Source organism: Phocoena phocoena, chromosome X, assembly GCF_963924675.1.
Source record: "Phocoena phocoena chromosome X, mPhoPho1.1, whole genome shotgun sequence".
Taxonomy (NCBI): domain Eukaryota; kingdom Metazoa; phylum Chordata; class Mammalia; order Artiodactyla; family Phocoenidae; genus Phocoena; species Phocoena phocoena.
Genome location: NC_089240.1, coordinates 58,516,891 through 58,531,702, shown reverse-complemented (window position 1 = coordinate 58,531,702; position 14,812 = coordinate 58,516,891).

Sequence of the window (14,812 nt, the reverse complement as noted above, 5' to 3'; positions counted from 1 at the left end):
TTTTCACTCAACATTGCTTTTGAGATTTAGCCGTTTTGATACATGCCTTCTAACGGCTGTATACTAAATATTCCATTGTATGAATTACCACAAGTTATTTATCTGTTCTCCCATTGGTGGACATTTAGGTTCTTCCCAGTATTTTGCAGCAATAAACATACTTTAAAGATGTTCCTTTGTGCACACGTGTGAATTTCCCTAGGGATAAGTATACGGAGGTGAAATTTGGGCATCTTAGGTTTAGAGCATCTTCATTCTAACTAGATATTGCCAAACTGCTCTCCAAAGTGATTGTACTAATTGATGCTCCTCCCAGCAGTTGGAGAGCTGTTTTCAGCTCCAACAGCTTGGCTATTGCTAATGATCAACCTCACTGGCAATCAGTGCCGTGTAAATTAACACGACAATGAAACCGATTGTGTCCATCAGAAAGCAATAGTTTTTCTTCGTGATAATATCTAGTTTGGGCTACAAAGAGAAGAAATGGGAGCACTCGGGCTGTGGGTGTGAATGTAAATGATAGCAGCCTTTTCAGGGGGCAGTTTGGGGAGTAGCTTGCTTTCAAAATGTAAAATGGTACGTGTCCCTGAGCGCAACTTAGATACATTGGTTGTATGGAATTAATACTATGCAACAGTTAAAAACTGTATGTACTGATATGGAAGGATCTCCAAGACATAATGTTAAGTAAAAAAAGCATATTGTAGAGCAATATGTACGATCTTGATGTAAAATAAAACCTTACAAAACCAAACTATATATGCAAATGCATAAAAGTGTCTGGAAGGCTACATACCTAAGTGATGGCAGTGGTTACCTTTGGGGAGGGACAGGGGCTCCCAAGAGAAGAGTAGGGAAGGGGGTTTTTGATTTTTTTCACCTGAAATAGTCTGCTTGATTTTTTTTTTATAATGTCAGTGTATTTTCGTGAACGTTAACAAAATAAGTCAAAATAGTTTCCAATTGATAAAAAATAATTTTTCTCTCATTGCAAGCGTGGAAATATGTGATCGAAGCCACAGTCTTTTTTTCCTGCAACCGGTCAAGCTGCTATTTATAACTTCGTCCCCCACAGCCATTCTGTGTCCCCCCTTGGCCTTCAGCCAGCACCTCAGCTGTCATGGTGTCTTAGAAGTCTGCGACCTTGGAGGGCCCTTGTTGGGTAGCGTTGTGGCGGTTGGCCTAACGTTAACCTTTGCTGTGCCCTAACTGGCACCACACAAGGAGACGTGTTAGGAACCCCCTTGGGTCCTGGTCGTCTTCCTCCCTGCTCCTTGTGGAGCGGCAGCCCCGATTTCCCTTAGGGTCAGCATTAGTACATCCACGTAAAGGGACCCCTCCCCAGGGCCTGTCTGAGAAGCCTGTTGCTGTGGAGGGTTGTGCCAGAGGTGAGGCTCTCCTGACTAGGGACAGCAACAAGGACTGAGACCCAGGCCCAGGGCCCAAGCAGCCTGAACTGAGACCTCAGTCTCAGCACATCAGACACTTATGCCTGCCTGGAGGTAGGAAATCAGAGGAGCGGGGGTCTTGAAGCATTTGCTCCTGTGCTGCTTTGGTGCCGAAGGTGGTGGCGGCCCAGGGGGTGGGATGTGACCGTGTCTTTGTCTGCCTGGTTCCCTTGTTCTTGCCAGTTTCTGACTCTCTATCCTCTCTGACAATTCCCCAAGCTCCGCCATTGCTTTCCAATAAAACTCTTCTGCTTCAATTAACTAAAGTAGGTTTCCGTTGTTTGTAACTAAGAACCCCAAATGGCACACTTGCCAACACCATAGCCCACTTTTGTGCCTGTTTTCCTAGTCATATGAGATATCCCCAATGACCAAGGGTCAGGTGATTTCTGTTTACAGCGCAGTGGATCCATTATTGGCACCTCCTGCCATGGTTCTAGAGCAGCAGGCCTTGGGGACACACAAAGCAGTCATGTTTGAGGGTAGGTTATTTGGTGTATCCATGGAAGGTGCCACCCGTCACACTGGACGTCTTGGTTTCTGGACATGTTTCCTGGCTGCAGAATAAATAGCCTCCCATTTTGGTCACTGATTTGGAGTAGAAACCACTTCATCTTGCGAGAGAGCACCTCAGCTTCCTGAGGTGGTGCCCACAGCTGGCACTACAGCTGAGCCATCATAAGGCTTTTCCTGGCCCTAAGGCATGACCTTCTCTCAGCCCTCTGTTCCAGCTAGGCCCTTCTACATTTGTGTCTGGACCTCTGACCTGAAATGTCCCTACCAGCCCTGTCAGTTCTATCAATTTTCTAAGAAGCCCTGTTCACATGCCAGTTCCTGAAAACAATATTTTATGATACCCCTAGCTCCCTCCCTCTCTGCATCCCATCCCCGTGAGTCCTCGCAGTCAGGAGCTCTCTGTGTCTGACTCATTTCCATAGTCCTGGCACTCAGTGTTGGGCTCAAAAGTGTTCAGCTGCATTTGCTGACAGGATGAATGAGTTCCCCAAGGTAGGCTCAGGGCAGGGGGTGTGTTCAGAGAACCTGGGAGGAGTCACAGGGATCTGGCCGGACCAGGTGCGTGTGACCCACCCCCAGCCTCTGCAGACTCCGCCCCCCTCCTCCTCCCCTTCGTCCCCATCAGCCATCCTCTCCTTCTTACACCTTCTGTCCCATTTTCTGTTTGTCCTGCTGAATCCCCAGTGTTTCAGAGGCTGTTCTTAGGCCCAGGGCCGGTGGCTAGGAAGTGGTGCTCATCTTGCAGATCGAGAAATACATGGCAAACAGCCTCAGCACATCCCTCTTTGGCTTGAGTTGAATCTCTGACAAACATGGGGCTGATATGGTGCTTGTCCGTCTGCCACCGGGCCCCACCCTCTGGCAAGGCCTGGCATGGATCAAGCTGGGTTCTGGGACCGTTGAGCAACACTTTCAGCCTGCCTTGGCATTCACGTCTGCAGAATGGGACTTTGCTGCAGGTTTCTGCTGGCCCCTGCATGCCTCTTGTACTATTTCCACTGTCCCAAAGAGGGTGGTGGAATGTTAGGCTTTACAATCCCTTCCATTTGGATAAGATTTCCCCAGACCTCTTCACATTCAGTGATGTCGCTGGACCCTCCTGTCACCCCCACAAGGTGAACCATAAGGAGACCGAGGTTCGTAAGGGCAGTGGCAGGTCTGAAGGGAGAGCAAGAGTACGTGTGCGTGGAGGGGGAGGGCAGCAGGGTTGTCTTCTCTGCGCCTGTCCCAGTCCCAGTGTGGTGAGGAGCAGGTAGGGGTCTGGTCCTCAGTGTAAAAGTCCAGCCTGGCTCCAGCTTGACCCCATTCAGGGGTGCTGGCCACAGGTACCCCAGCCTGCCAGCCTCCCAGCAGCTCACTGAGGGATTGGGCAAGAGCTGCCCAGGGGCACCCAGACAAGAGGGCACTAGGCATTTGGGTGGGAGGAAGAGGAGAAACAATACCCAGATCATAGAGGACTTCCTCCACAGCAGCTAAGGACTAGGAGATAGTAAACTGCTTACACAGTTGGAGGAATGCAGCTCAAGCAGGGCCTGGGAGCCAGCCTGAAGGAAGGTGGGGACTGAGCACCAAACTCATGAAGACAAATGTCCGGGGGCCTAGAGGAACCAAGCCGAAAGCACTGCTCAGCTCAGACCACGCTTGGATTCAGCAAACTCTGTGCTTGGAGCTGGGGATTCAGAGCCGACTAGTTTAGTTCAACAAATACTTATTGACCTTCTGCCCGTGGTGTGTTGGACCGGGGCCTGCAAGAGATGAATAAAGCTTAGTCCTTCCCTCAAAGAGCTCACAGTCTAGGGTGGGAAACAAGATGTGTAAAGAGAGGCTTGCAATCTTTTGTGAAAAGCACAATGTGGAGGCAAACATGGGGTGACTGGCAAGAGTCACCCCATGGAGGAAAAGAGCCCTGCTGGCTGTGCTGGGCAGGGGGGCTGGTCCTTGGAGACATCCTGGACGAGACCACTCCGAAAGCATGAGCTGGCATTAGGCAGATGAAGAAAGGAGGGAAGGAGCGTAGGATGGGTCCTTTCCGGCGTTGTCTATCGGCGGGAGTTTCAGTCGGTTTGTTTGAAGGGATATTTAGTGAAACGTATTGACATTTAAAATCTGCACACTCTGGGCTTCCCTGGTGGCGCAGTGGTTGAGAGTCTGCCTGCCGATGCAGGGGACGCGGGTTCGTGTCCCGGTCTGGGAAGATCCCACATGCCGCAGAGCGGCTGGGCCCGTGAGCCATGGCCGCTGAGCCTGCACGTCCGGAGCCTGTGCTCCACAACGGGAGAGGCCACAACAGTGAGAGGCCCGCGTATCGCAAAAAAAAAAAAAAAAAAAAAAATCTGCACACTCTCTGATCCAGCAATTCCACTAGTAGAATTTCTCCTCCATGAGCAAAAGCACAAGGTTGTTTGTATAAGGATATTTATTGTTGCATCATTTGTAGTAGCAAGAGACTGGAAAGCATTTCAGTGTCCATCATTAGGGGCCTAGTTAAGTAAATTATGGCACAGCCATCAGATGCTTCACTAGACAGCCTTTACCCAGCATGAGACAGACCTGCAGCTAATGCAGTGTAAGAGTATCCAAAAACCAAGAAGTTACAAGAGTGAGTCATAGAATAGTGGACACAGTTGCCATGCGTGTTTCACAAGAGATACATGCACATCAGTGCTTGCTTGTACATAGAATATCTCTGGAAAGACACAAGAAATACGCACCGAGGTCAGGGGTGAGAAGGAGCCACACCCTTTACTATATGCCCTTTTGTCCCTTTGGAGTTTTTGTTAATTTGATTTTTTTTAACCATGTGTACACGTGACCAATAGAGAGAGAAAGGAGGGAGGGAGGCAGAAGGGCAGAGACCTCTGGCAAAGGGAGCTGAATGAACAAAGGCAGGGATATGACATAGCATGGTGTGTGTGCATGGGCCCCTGGGAACCAGAAACTTCAGCCGGAGTGAGCCTTACAGAGAGACGAGGAGCCACAAGTTCAGCTGAGGACACAGTGTGGGGCTGGCAGGTGGCCCGGCACCTAGAGCAGGTCCACTAACATCTCAGGTATGTAAAAGAGATCTCCAGATTGTATACGTGCATAACAGAGGAACTATCGGGAAATCTACCTCAACCATCATGTTAGCTAGAAGTGGTAGGATTGTGGGTAATTTTAATTTTCTTTCCCCTTTGAGGGCCTTTCTCAAATTCCCTTCAACAAGCAGGTGATCAGAGCAAACAGGGAAAAACAAAATTGGAATGTTACTGGAACACTGACTCAAGGCTGGCTCTTCCTGAGGGAAGGCAGGCAGGCTGTGGGCAGCTGCCCTTGCCCTTCAGCGGTGCGGGCTAGCAGAGAGACCAGGGCATTAGGAGTCAGGTCTGCGTCAGAAACAGTTTTCATGCTAATTCACTGTGAGTGGCGAGCAAGGCACACACCCTTTCTCGGCCTCGGTTTGCTTATTTGTAAAATGGGACAAAAGAATCCCTGTTTCATGGGGTGGCTGGAATGAGCAAAGGAAATAACAGAGGGACAGAATACGCAGTATAAGCGTAAGAGGATGGTTGCTGTTCGTTATCATTTCTCCTGGCTCTTTTTTCTGAGCTGGACCAGCAGGAGCCTGGGTCTCAGAAGAAAAACCACTACTCCCTGGGTAGAAAGAATCCCCCCACACACATCGTTCTCTCTTCAGTGACCAAGCAAGGCCGACTCCGGAAGCCTGGCCCTGGTCTGGAGAAAAATACTTAACAGGAGTCCAACATTCCCTTTGGAAGCAGAGTGCGGCGAGATGGGGGAGGAGGAGGAAGTAAAATGTTTGCTATTTTTTTCTGTGCAATTGACTCTGCCGGCCGAGGTCCTTTGCTCACCGCTGTCTGTATGCACAGATGGCGGCTGAGCCCCTCTCGTGAAGGGCTTGGCTTCCTGTGGAGCGTGCCCACCCCATCCAGGCCCGCTGAGGAATGTGGGCTGGTCCCGGCTGGATGGGCTCTGTGTCTGCCCTGGCCCCTCCCTGAGCCCCGGCCTGACCCCTCCTCAGGCCTGGATGAAGGAGCTTCTGTGTCCTGGGGCCCCGCCTGATTAGGCACGGCTGCTGCACTGACTCCTCCCTCGCAGGCTGGGCACCGGGAAAGAAAAGCCCGAGGCTGGTCCAGAGTCCTCCCGGCTAAGAGAGTGGAGCTCCTCTGGGTCTGTGCGAGTCAGAAGTTCCCACAGGTCTCTTCGTCCCTAAGTGAAGGGGTCCCAGAGTGATTCGTTCAGGCCGGCGAGGGCTAGGGGCTCCTCTGGGGTCTTCAGTGAAAGCCTAGACCATATACGGAAGCCCCGTGGTCACCAAAGAAGTGTATCATTAGAGAGTTAAAATGTACCTTCCTCCTCAGCCATGTATGGGGGGCTGGGGTCTTTGTCTTTTCTGGTTTTTTTCTCTTCTCTGCGTTCAAAGACTACTTGTGAGCTCTGGGCCTTGAGTGAGTCACTTGACCTCTCTGGGCCTCAGTTTTCTCATCATAAAATGGGGACGATAACCTCATGGAACCGCTGTGAAGAGGACATGAGGGACTAGTGCAGTGGCCATATATAGGAGACCTTCTAGAAGTGGCATTTCCTTCCTATATTTACTAAGCACTTCCTTTTGTGGAGCACTGAGGAATCCAGGCGAGACCAAGACGGTCTCTGCCCTCAAGCAGTTTCAGGGGTTCGAGTCCCCTTGGCCTCCAGCCCAGGCTTAACCTTGAGCCCTGCTTCTGACCGGGGGATTCTGGCCTGTCCCCGCGACTCTGGCATCGCTCAGGTCCTGTTAGATGCCTGAGGCCCAGGCTTCCTCCTGACTCAGCCCAGCAGCTGGAGCCCACAGCCTGGAGACAGTCCTCCTTGGGCAGCCTGCCAACCTGCTACCAAATACTTCCAGAAGTATATCGCGCAATTTTCACAACAGCTCTGCAAAGGAGGTGCGCTGATCGCCAGTCTCAAAGATACCTGCTTTCAGGTCCTGGGTCTGCATTTCACTTACTCTGCGATCTTGGGCAAGTGCCTTAACCTGTCTGTGCCTCAGTTTTCTCATCAGTAAAATGGGAGTTCAATAATAGTAGCTCTCTTTGAGGGGCAGTTAAAGTGCTGAGAGCTGTGCTTGATGCATATTAAGCTTTTTAGTATTTGTTAACTGCTATCCTTAGGAAACCAAGTCTCGAGAGGGAAATTGACCTGCTCAAGGACACACAACTAGGAAGTGGCAGAGCAGGGGCTGGCCCCCCAGCCTTTCTGACAGTAACTAATCTGCCACCCTTTGCTTCCTACCCTTTGGATTTCTGGATCCTATACCCGGATTTCCTATGCCAGACGTCTGCTAGCTAATCTGGACTCTGTTGGATTTCCCATGCGGACTTCTTGACGGGGCCATCGCAAGCACCCACTGCCATATTCTTGCGATCTGATCCATTGCCTCTCAGGCAGGCCTCCCACTGGGTTCCGATAATTTGGTTTGGTTTATCATCAGGCCCTGCCTCACTCCATACTCTAAATAATAAGATTAACCATGCTAATAGAACACTGTGCTTGCGCTTAAAATATACATAAATATTAAAATATATAAAAAATAAGTACTCAATCATTGTAGTAGCCCTATGAGGTAAGTGCCATTGTCACTTCCATTTTCCATGTGAGAAAACCAAGGCACGGAGAGATTAAGTGATTCGCCCGAGGTCTCACAGCTATAAGTGGGTAGAGCCAGAAATCAAACCCAGGCAGGCTGGCTCCAGAATCACTGCTCTTAACCCTTCTGCTCTGGAGGGAAGAGTCTTGGAAGCTGGCTCATCCAGGGAGCCCCATCCCACTGCAGTGAACCCAGCCATGTCGGGCACAAAACTCCACAGGAGCACGAGCCAGCTGGATTTGTTCACAGCTGAATCTTCAATGGCTACAGCACAGTGCCTGGCACATGGTAGACGCTTAATAAATCATTGTTGAATGAGTGAATGAATGAAACTAACATAGAATGATGGCCACGGGAGCGGGGAGCGAGAGAAGAGACAGATTCGAGAGATAAGAAGGAGAACTGACCAGATTAGGCAACTGATCCAATTGGGTGGTATGAGGAAGTCTTGGATGACTCCCAAGATTTAGGCTTTTGGGTGACTGGATGATGAGGTCATTTACTGAGATAGGAACCCTATAGGAGGGACAGAATGCAGGCGTGGGGAGAGTAGCATTGATGAATTCAGTTTAGGATGTCAAGTTTGAGGTGCCTTTGAGACATGCCAGGGGATGTCCAGGAGGCTGTTGGATGCAAGGCTCGGAGCTTAGAAGAGGGATTCGGGCCTCCTGCACAGCCCCCTCCCATTGGCCTGCCCCCTTCAATCACACTCTAAACCTCTGGTCCAGTGGCCTTTACTCTTCCTACTGGGAAGGAAAGGAAGGAATCTTTGATGGTGGGAATGGGCGGGGGGTGCTTTTCTAAACCAAACAAACGCATACACAGTGCCTGCTTGTTGAGGATCAGCTTGCCTGGCTCTGGGCACATGTAGGCTGGCTTCCAGGGTGGACCCCCCTCCTACCACCCGCCGGCCCCTGCCGCCTGCTCCCTGCCAAGGTGAGCTCTGACAGGGCGACTTGTCATCTTTTCAACACCTCATTTTTCCCTCCTTACTCACTGCCCGGGGAGAGGTCCTTCCTGTTTGCACACCTCGGGGGCTAGGCCAGGAGGAGGAACAAAAACAGCCTTCATGGTACAGGCGGAGGGGAGGGCAAAGGGAGAGGACTGGGGGAGAGGAAGAGAGGGAAGACATGGAGGGGAGGAGGAGGGGAAAGAGGAGAAGGTTACAGACCCAGCTCCTGCATCCCCTCAGCCAGCCCATCACACACCACACACACACACTGCCCCCCGTAGAGTCCTAGCACTGGGGAGGCTCATCCCCAGGTCACCCAAGGAGGTCAGGATCCAAGCTGGCTTTAGAAATTAGCTACCCTGTCTTTCCTACCTCCAGCCCAGGCTTGGGCCTAGAGTTGCCCAGCTCAGAACCCCCTGCTTCATCTCCACCCCCGGCCCCGGCCCCCCACACCCACCCTCTATCTCTGAGTGTCCAGCTCAGTGGGTCTGCACACCTGGCCCCAGGTCCAGGGCTCCTGTACCCCGATCCAGGATCCCGGCAGGACCCCCTCCTGGGAGCCCCGCCCCCGTGGGCCGCCGACCCGCAGGTAATCCCCTCCCCCTTCCTGCCCCCGCAGCTCCAGCCCCTTCCAATTAGCCCAGTCTCGGATCCCCTCCGCTGGGAACGGCCGCCCCCCTCCGGCCCCCTCCCCCACTCCGCTCCCACGTGGGGAGCCCCGCTCCCAGGCCCCGCCGCCCTATTCAAGGCGCTCTCCTCCATTGTCTCCGCCTGCCACTCACCCAGGCCATTAGCATTTCTAAAGCCCGCTTCTCCTGGTCGCCGCTTTGGCCTCAGCCTGGACAGAGGAACTTAGCCCTATAGAACAACTAACAATTCCAACTAACCTTCAAGAGCACCTTGGAGTATATAATTCACTTTTCTATGTAGCCATTTCATTTGCTTCTCTCAACAGCCCTTAGCGGTGGGACACTGACATCCCGAGAAGTTCGGTGATTTGCCCAAGGTCACAAAGTAATTTCTAAAGCCAAGATTTCAACTTAGGTTTGTCTGATGCCAGAGGCCACATTCTTTCCACTACACCACCTTGCCTCTCTGTCAGGCTGAGCTTGCTTCTGCTTGGCTGGGCTTTCTTAAAAGGTGAGCATGGCGGCTTGATGCTCCTGGGGAATGGTTGCTGGATTCAGCCTGCAGAGGAGGTCCTGGGTGGTTTCCCTGCTGCTGCTAACCCAAGGATTCCTAGGTGGTGACTCCAGGCCACTGCCTGGGGAACACAGCCTGGCTTAAAGCGCAGCATGGAGAAGTGGTTAAAGGCTCCGGAGTCAGATGCCAGGTTCAGATCCTGGCTCTGCCACTTGACAGCAGGGTGGCCTTAGATAAGTGACTTTGTGCCTCAGCATTCTCTTCTATACAACGAGGAGGATAATAATGGTACGTAGCTTGTAAGGTTGTAGTGAGCGTTAGTGAGTTAACGTGAGTAAAGGACATAGAGTAGTGCCTGGACAGCACTATAGGAGCCTGGCAGCGTCATTATGTGCTCATCCACAATTCTTCTGAAGTCAGGAGCAACGTGGCGTGCGCAGAGAATAGCTTTATTATCAGACAGCCTAGAATTCAAATCCTGGCTCTGCCATTTACTCGCTGTGTGACTTTGGATAAATGACTTACCCTCTCTGGGCCTCAGCAATAAAATGGAGATAATCATGGTTCTCGCTTTCCAGAGTTGTTATGAAGATTAAGATTTGCCCAAGTGTTTTCCGAAAAGGTAGAATACCATAGGCACTCTATGCTTTAAAAATTATTATTAATAATTCTGTTCAAGACCATATTTAAGATCTTTAAATCCTTTGCCTCTTCCTGCCTCGCCTCTGACCCAGGGAATGCCTGTCTTCCCTCCCGGGCTCCAGTTGCTTCCTAGGGTCTGGTCTACCCCAGGACCACAGTGGACAAAGCATTTTCCGAGTCTCCCCATGGACACTGAACATGCCAAAGATAGCCAGAGGCCACCAGGAATCTTCATGTTTGCACCCCTGTTTTCCTTTGGGTGAGCTCAACACTTGGAAGTTTATAGAATCCATTTGCAACTGTTAGTTATGGCATCAGGGCCTCCCTCACAACCATTCTGGGCCACAGTAGCACAGGGAAGGCTCCGTTCAGTCCCACCTTGCAGATGGGGATGCCGAGGCTCAGAGAAGGGAAGAAACTTGCCTACAGCTCCCATGGCCAGGAGCTGAGACCAAGTATTCAACACAATGCTCTCAGGGGTAATGCACAAGCAAAATACCCCTTTTTCTGTGTCCTGGTACCCACTTGCAAGATTTGCCCCTCTAGACACTTATGCTGGCCTATTCCACCTTCATAAACAAATCTGGAATCATCACAGAAAAATCATTTCATGAACTGGAAGTACAATTAATCCTACAGACGTTTGACCTTGGTGATAAGAAGGTCACTTTACTCCAATACTAACTTTAAACGGGTTATACTTTCTTTAGAAGAATCTTTTTAATAGGCCAACATTGTTCCAGTTGGATTATAACTAGTCCAAACCACTAGGAAATGCCCTTGTCTCCTCAACTCTCAGGATCAGAACCATAGTGAAAAAGCTTATCTAGAGGCTCTAGGGTTTCAGTTTCAGCCAGTGACTCTGGGTGGGGTGGGGAGGCAGGGACATGCGGGTCGTGGATTACAGAATTCCCAAGGGCGTGTGCAGTTGGTAAAAGCATCTTTAATATACCTAGTTTTCCCCCATGGTCTAAACTCCATAAAGTCAAGCTTGTACCAAACCTCTTTGGTTGGTGTGTGATACATAGAACGTGGAGGGGGATGTACACGAGAAACACTGAGCTGGCCAGGTTTTCTAGAAAGGCGAAGCCCGATTGCCCGCTACACTGTCGAGCTCACCTCTGCTCAAACTGCTCCTGTGACTGGAAAGGTGTCCAGTCTCTATTTGCACAGATTTAGGAGTCTCTCGGTGATAGTCCAAGGCCAAGTCCACTGGTCATGAGGAATAAAGGGCCAAGCTCCAGGTAACCAGGGCTATTTCTAGAAGAGGCCCCAGTTGTATGCTCTGGAGAAAGGGAGCTCTACCAGTGCTCATCACTTACTGGACTTTGTTCTTACTGATAACTAGATACCATGGACGTGTAGGGGGGACAGGAGGGGTGTGGGAATAGAATGTTCCAGCTAGAAGGGTCTTTAAGCAAACCCTCTTATTGTAGTATCCAGAGAAGGTGAGGGGGTTACTCAGGCTCACCGGTGACTTGGCATCAGCACCGAGAGGAGAACCCGGGTCTCTGAACCCCCAAGTCGGCATCATTTCTGCCCCCCCGCAACAGTGCACCATCCCCCCTCCCCAGGTTAGTTTAGTTATGTCTGTCCCCGGGGTTCCTCAGGCCCACAGTCTGCCTCTAGATTTACGCTGTTCAGTTCGGTAGTGCCCAGGTCAGATGTGCTGGAAGCATAAAATACACACTGAATTTGGAAGACTGAGTGTGGAAAAAGAAAGAAGAGATCTCATTAATAATTCTTATATTGATTACATATTGAAATGATAATAGTTTGGATATAGTGAGTGAAATAAAAGACATTATTAGAATTCATTTCACTTTTTTAGCTTTACTTTTTTAACCTAGCCACTAGAACATTCCACACGTGGCTTGCATTATATTTCTATTAGACAGCAATGTGCTAAGTATCCAGCAGCAGTAACCATCCTGTCAGTTCTGAAGAGATGCCTGGACAGGGCAGGATAGGTAATGGAGGAAGGTCCCAGCAGATGGCGAGGAGCCAGGGCCCAGACTGGCAGGCGGGAAGGTCAGTGAGCCCCGAGTCAGAAGCTGGGCCAGAGTCAGGCAGGTGGGTGATATCCGGAAAGGAGACTCTGATAGGTAGCTCATGGAGGCAGAGCCACAGGGCGTGGGGTTGGGAGGCCTGGCTGCAATCTTGGGAACCCTGGGAGGATAGGGAGAGGGCAGCAGTCCTGGAGGGCAGTGATTACATGCTTAAGAGCCTGATCTCTACACCGGGCTGAATCCCAGCTCTGCCACTTGCTGGCTCTGTGACCTTGGACAACTCTGTGCATCGGGTTCCTCTTCCGTAAAATGAGAGTGATGTTGAGAGTTCCTATGTCACAGGATACATGTAAAGCCCTTGGAAAAGTGCCTGGTACATGGTAACAACTCAAAAGCTGTTGGTTATCATTATGATCATTACTCGTCAGGGAAGCGAACCAGGATTGTACTCTTATGGTGTCCTTCTGCAGTCCTAGGATGGGCCCAGGCTGATGGGCTAGGGCGCTAGCTGTTGGATCTGGGGTACAAGGCAGAGGCACACATTGGTGTGAGACCAGCTGTGGATGTTGTTGACCCCCAAGCCAGGAGTCCAGATGAAGTTTCAGCTGAGGTCGGGGTCAACCCTAGGGGCCAGGGTGTTGGCTCTGTGGCCACAGCTGTGGGCATAAGAGGCTGCAGGCCCAGGAAACCAGGCAGCTCAGCCCGACTCGGGTCCCCACTGATCTTTCTGGGACCATCCCTAGATGTGAGAGGCTTTGTCCCAGCCCTGCCATGCATAGGGATTCTGGGCCTCGACTCTGCGAGGGAAAAATCACACAGAGACATATAAATCCCTCTGTCTGTAGCTCAAATAACAAGACCCAGCTCTTGCTGCAAAGCGAGAGGCAGCACTCGATTGCTCCAAAAGCTGTCTTTGCTGCCACTTCTGTTTGTGCTCGTCTCTGGGCTTAAAGAGCACGTCCAAGCGGACACAAGACGCCATTGATATTCTCGGTCATGCCCAGGAGTTGAGCTCTTCTTTCCCCTGATAATGGGGTTGCAGCCTGGGTCTGGCCCTGCAGATAGCTGAATCCTTGAAAGTGGGTCCTGCTCCCCTCCCCCCAACTCTGTTTGAGGCCCTGCCGAGAGGGAAACGCAAGTGTCAATAGTAGACTCGGAACAAAAAAGATTTAGGAAATACTTGTTAATATCTGGCTTAATCCAGCGAGGCGTGAGGCACTGGAATAGGAGACCCAGTGAGGCTGGGGTGATCCACTCTGAGGAAGGGAGTGATTTCTGGTTCCCCCATGGCTGATATTCCCCCTCAACTTCAGAAGTGGGAAAGAAGCTTGCCCATCTGGTTGGAATTTACTGCAAGAAAAAAAGAGAGATGGAGAGGGAGGGAGGGAGGGAGAGAGAGAGGGGAATGATGAGGACGTTTGTGTGTGTGTCTGTGTATGTGTGTGAGAGAGAAAGAGAGAGAGAGAGGAGGGTGCGAGTACAAGAGCATGGAAAGAGAATCTAATCTCCTTGGCCATCATCTCCCCAAACCTGTTCCTTAGCATTGATCTTTGGCTGCATTGGCCTAGATACCCACAGTCGGGAGTTTTCAAAAGCCCCCTGGGGCCAGGGCTTTTAGCAGATAGTGGGTCATGGGTGACTGCTGGGCTGCTAGTCTTAATGGTTGGGTAAGGCTAGGCAGATCCCTAGGCCCAAGTAGCAGAGCGACCATCGCCAGATGCTTCTGGAAATGGTGTATGTGTGTGCACACACCAAGTGTGCGTGCATGTGTGTGGGCATGTATGTGTAGTGGTGGGTATCTACAGCCAAGCCCTGCCAGGAGCACAACAGAGGGCATCCAGAGACAGCCTCACCTGGCCGCAGGTGGGCATGAATGGAGATGAGGGCTAGGGCAGACCTGGCCAGGTGGGGGGCAGATACGAGAGGAGGGGGGAGCTGGGCAGAGACGGTAACAGGGCTGGACAAGACTCTCCTCCTAGGGGAAGGCCTAGCCAGTGGCAGGCTGGAAGCTCTGTTGCCGGAGATAAGGTCACTGGCCCTGTCACTTGAGCTGGGTGCTCACCGTTTGACCACACTGCCCACAACCAGCTATGGGTGTTTGAGGCTGGCCTGGGCAGTGGGGTGGAGGTGGGGTGGCGGACACTAGTATAAACCTCCTCATGGAGGACCACGGCTACCAAGCAAATCGAGAGAGACCTTTCAGACTTCACAGAGAGCCCATGAAAGAGTGAGCCCAGAGTCTTGGTTGGAGCCGGGGCCAGACACACTGAGAGGGCTGGGGCATCTGCTTTCCTAGAAAAATCAGAGAACACTGAGAAAGGGGAGCAGTGTGAAATGAAAGGAGCACTGGACAGGGAGTCAGGAGGCCTCTGATCTAGACTTAGTCCAGAGTCTGGTCTGCGCCACCCTGAGCAATGTCTTCCCCACTCTGGGCCGCAGAGCCTCTATCTCTGCAAGGGCCGCGCTCCATGAT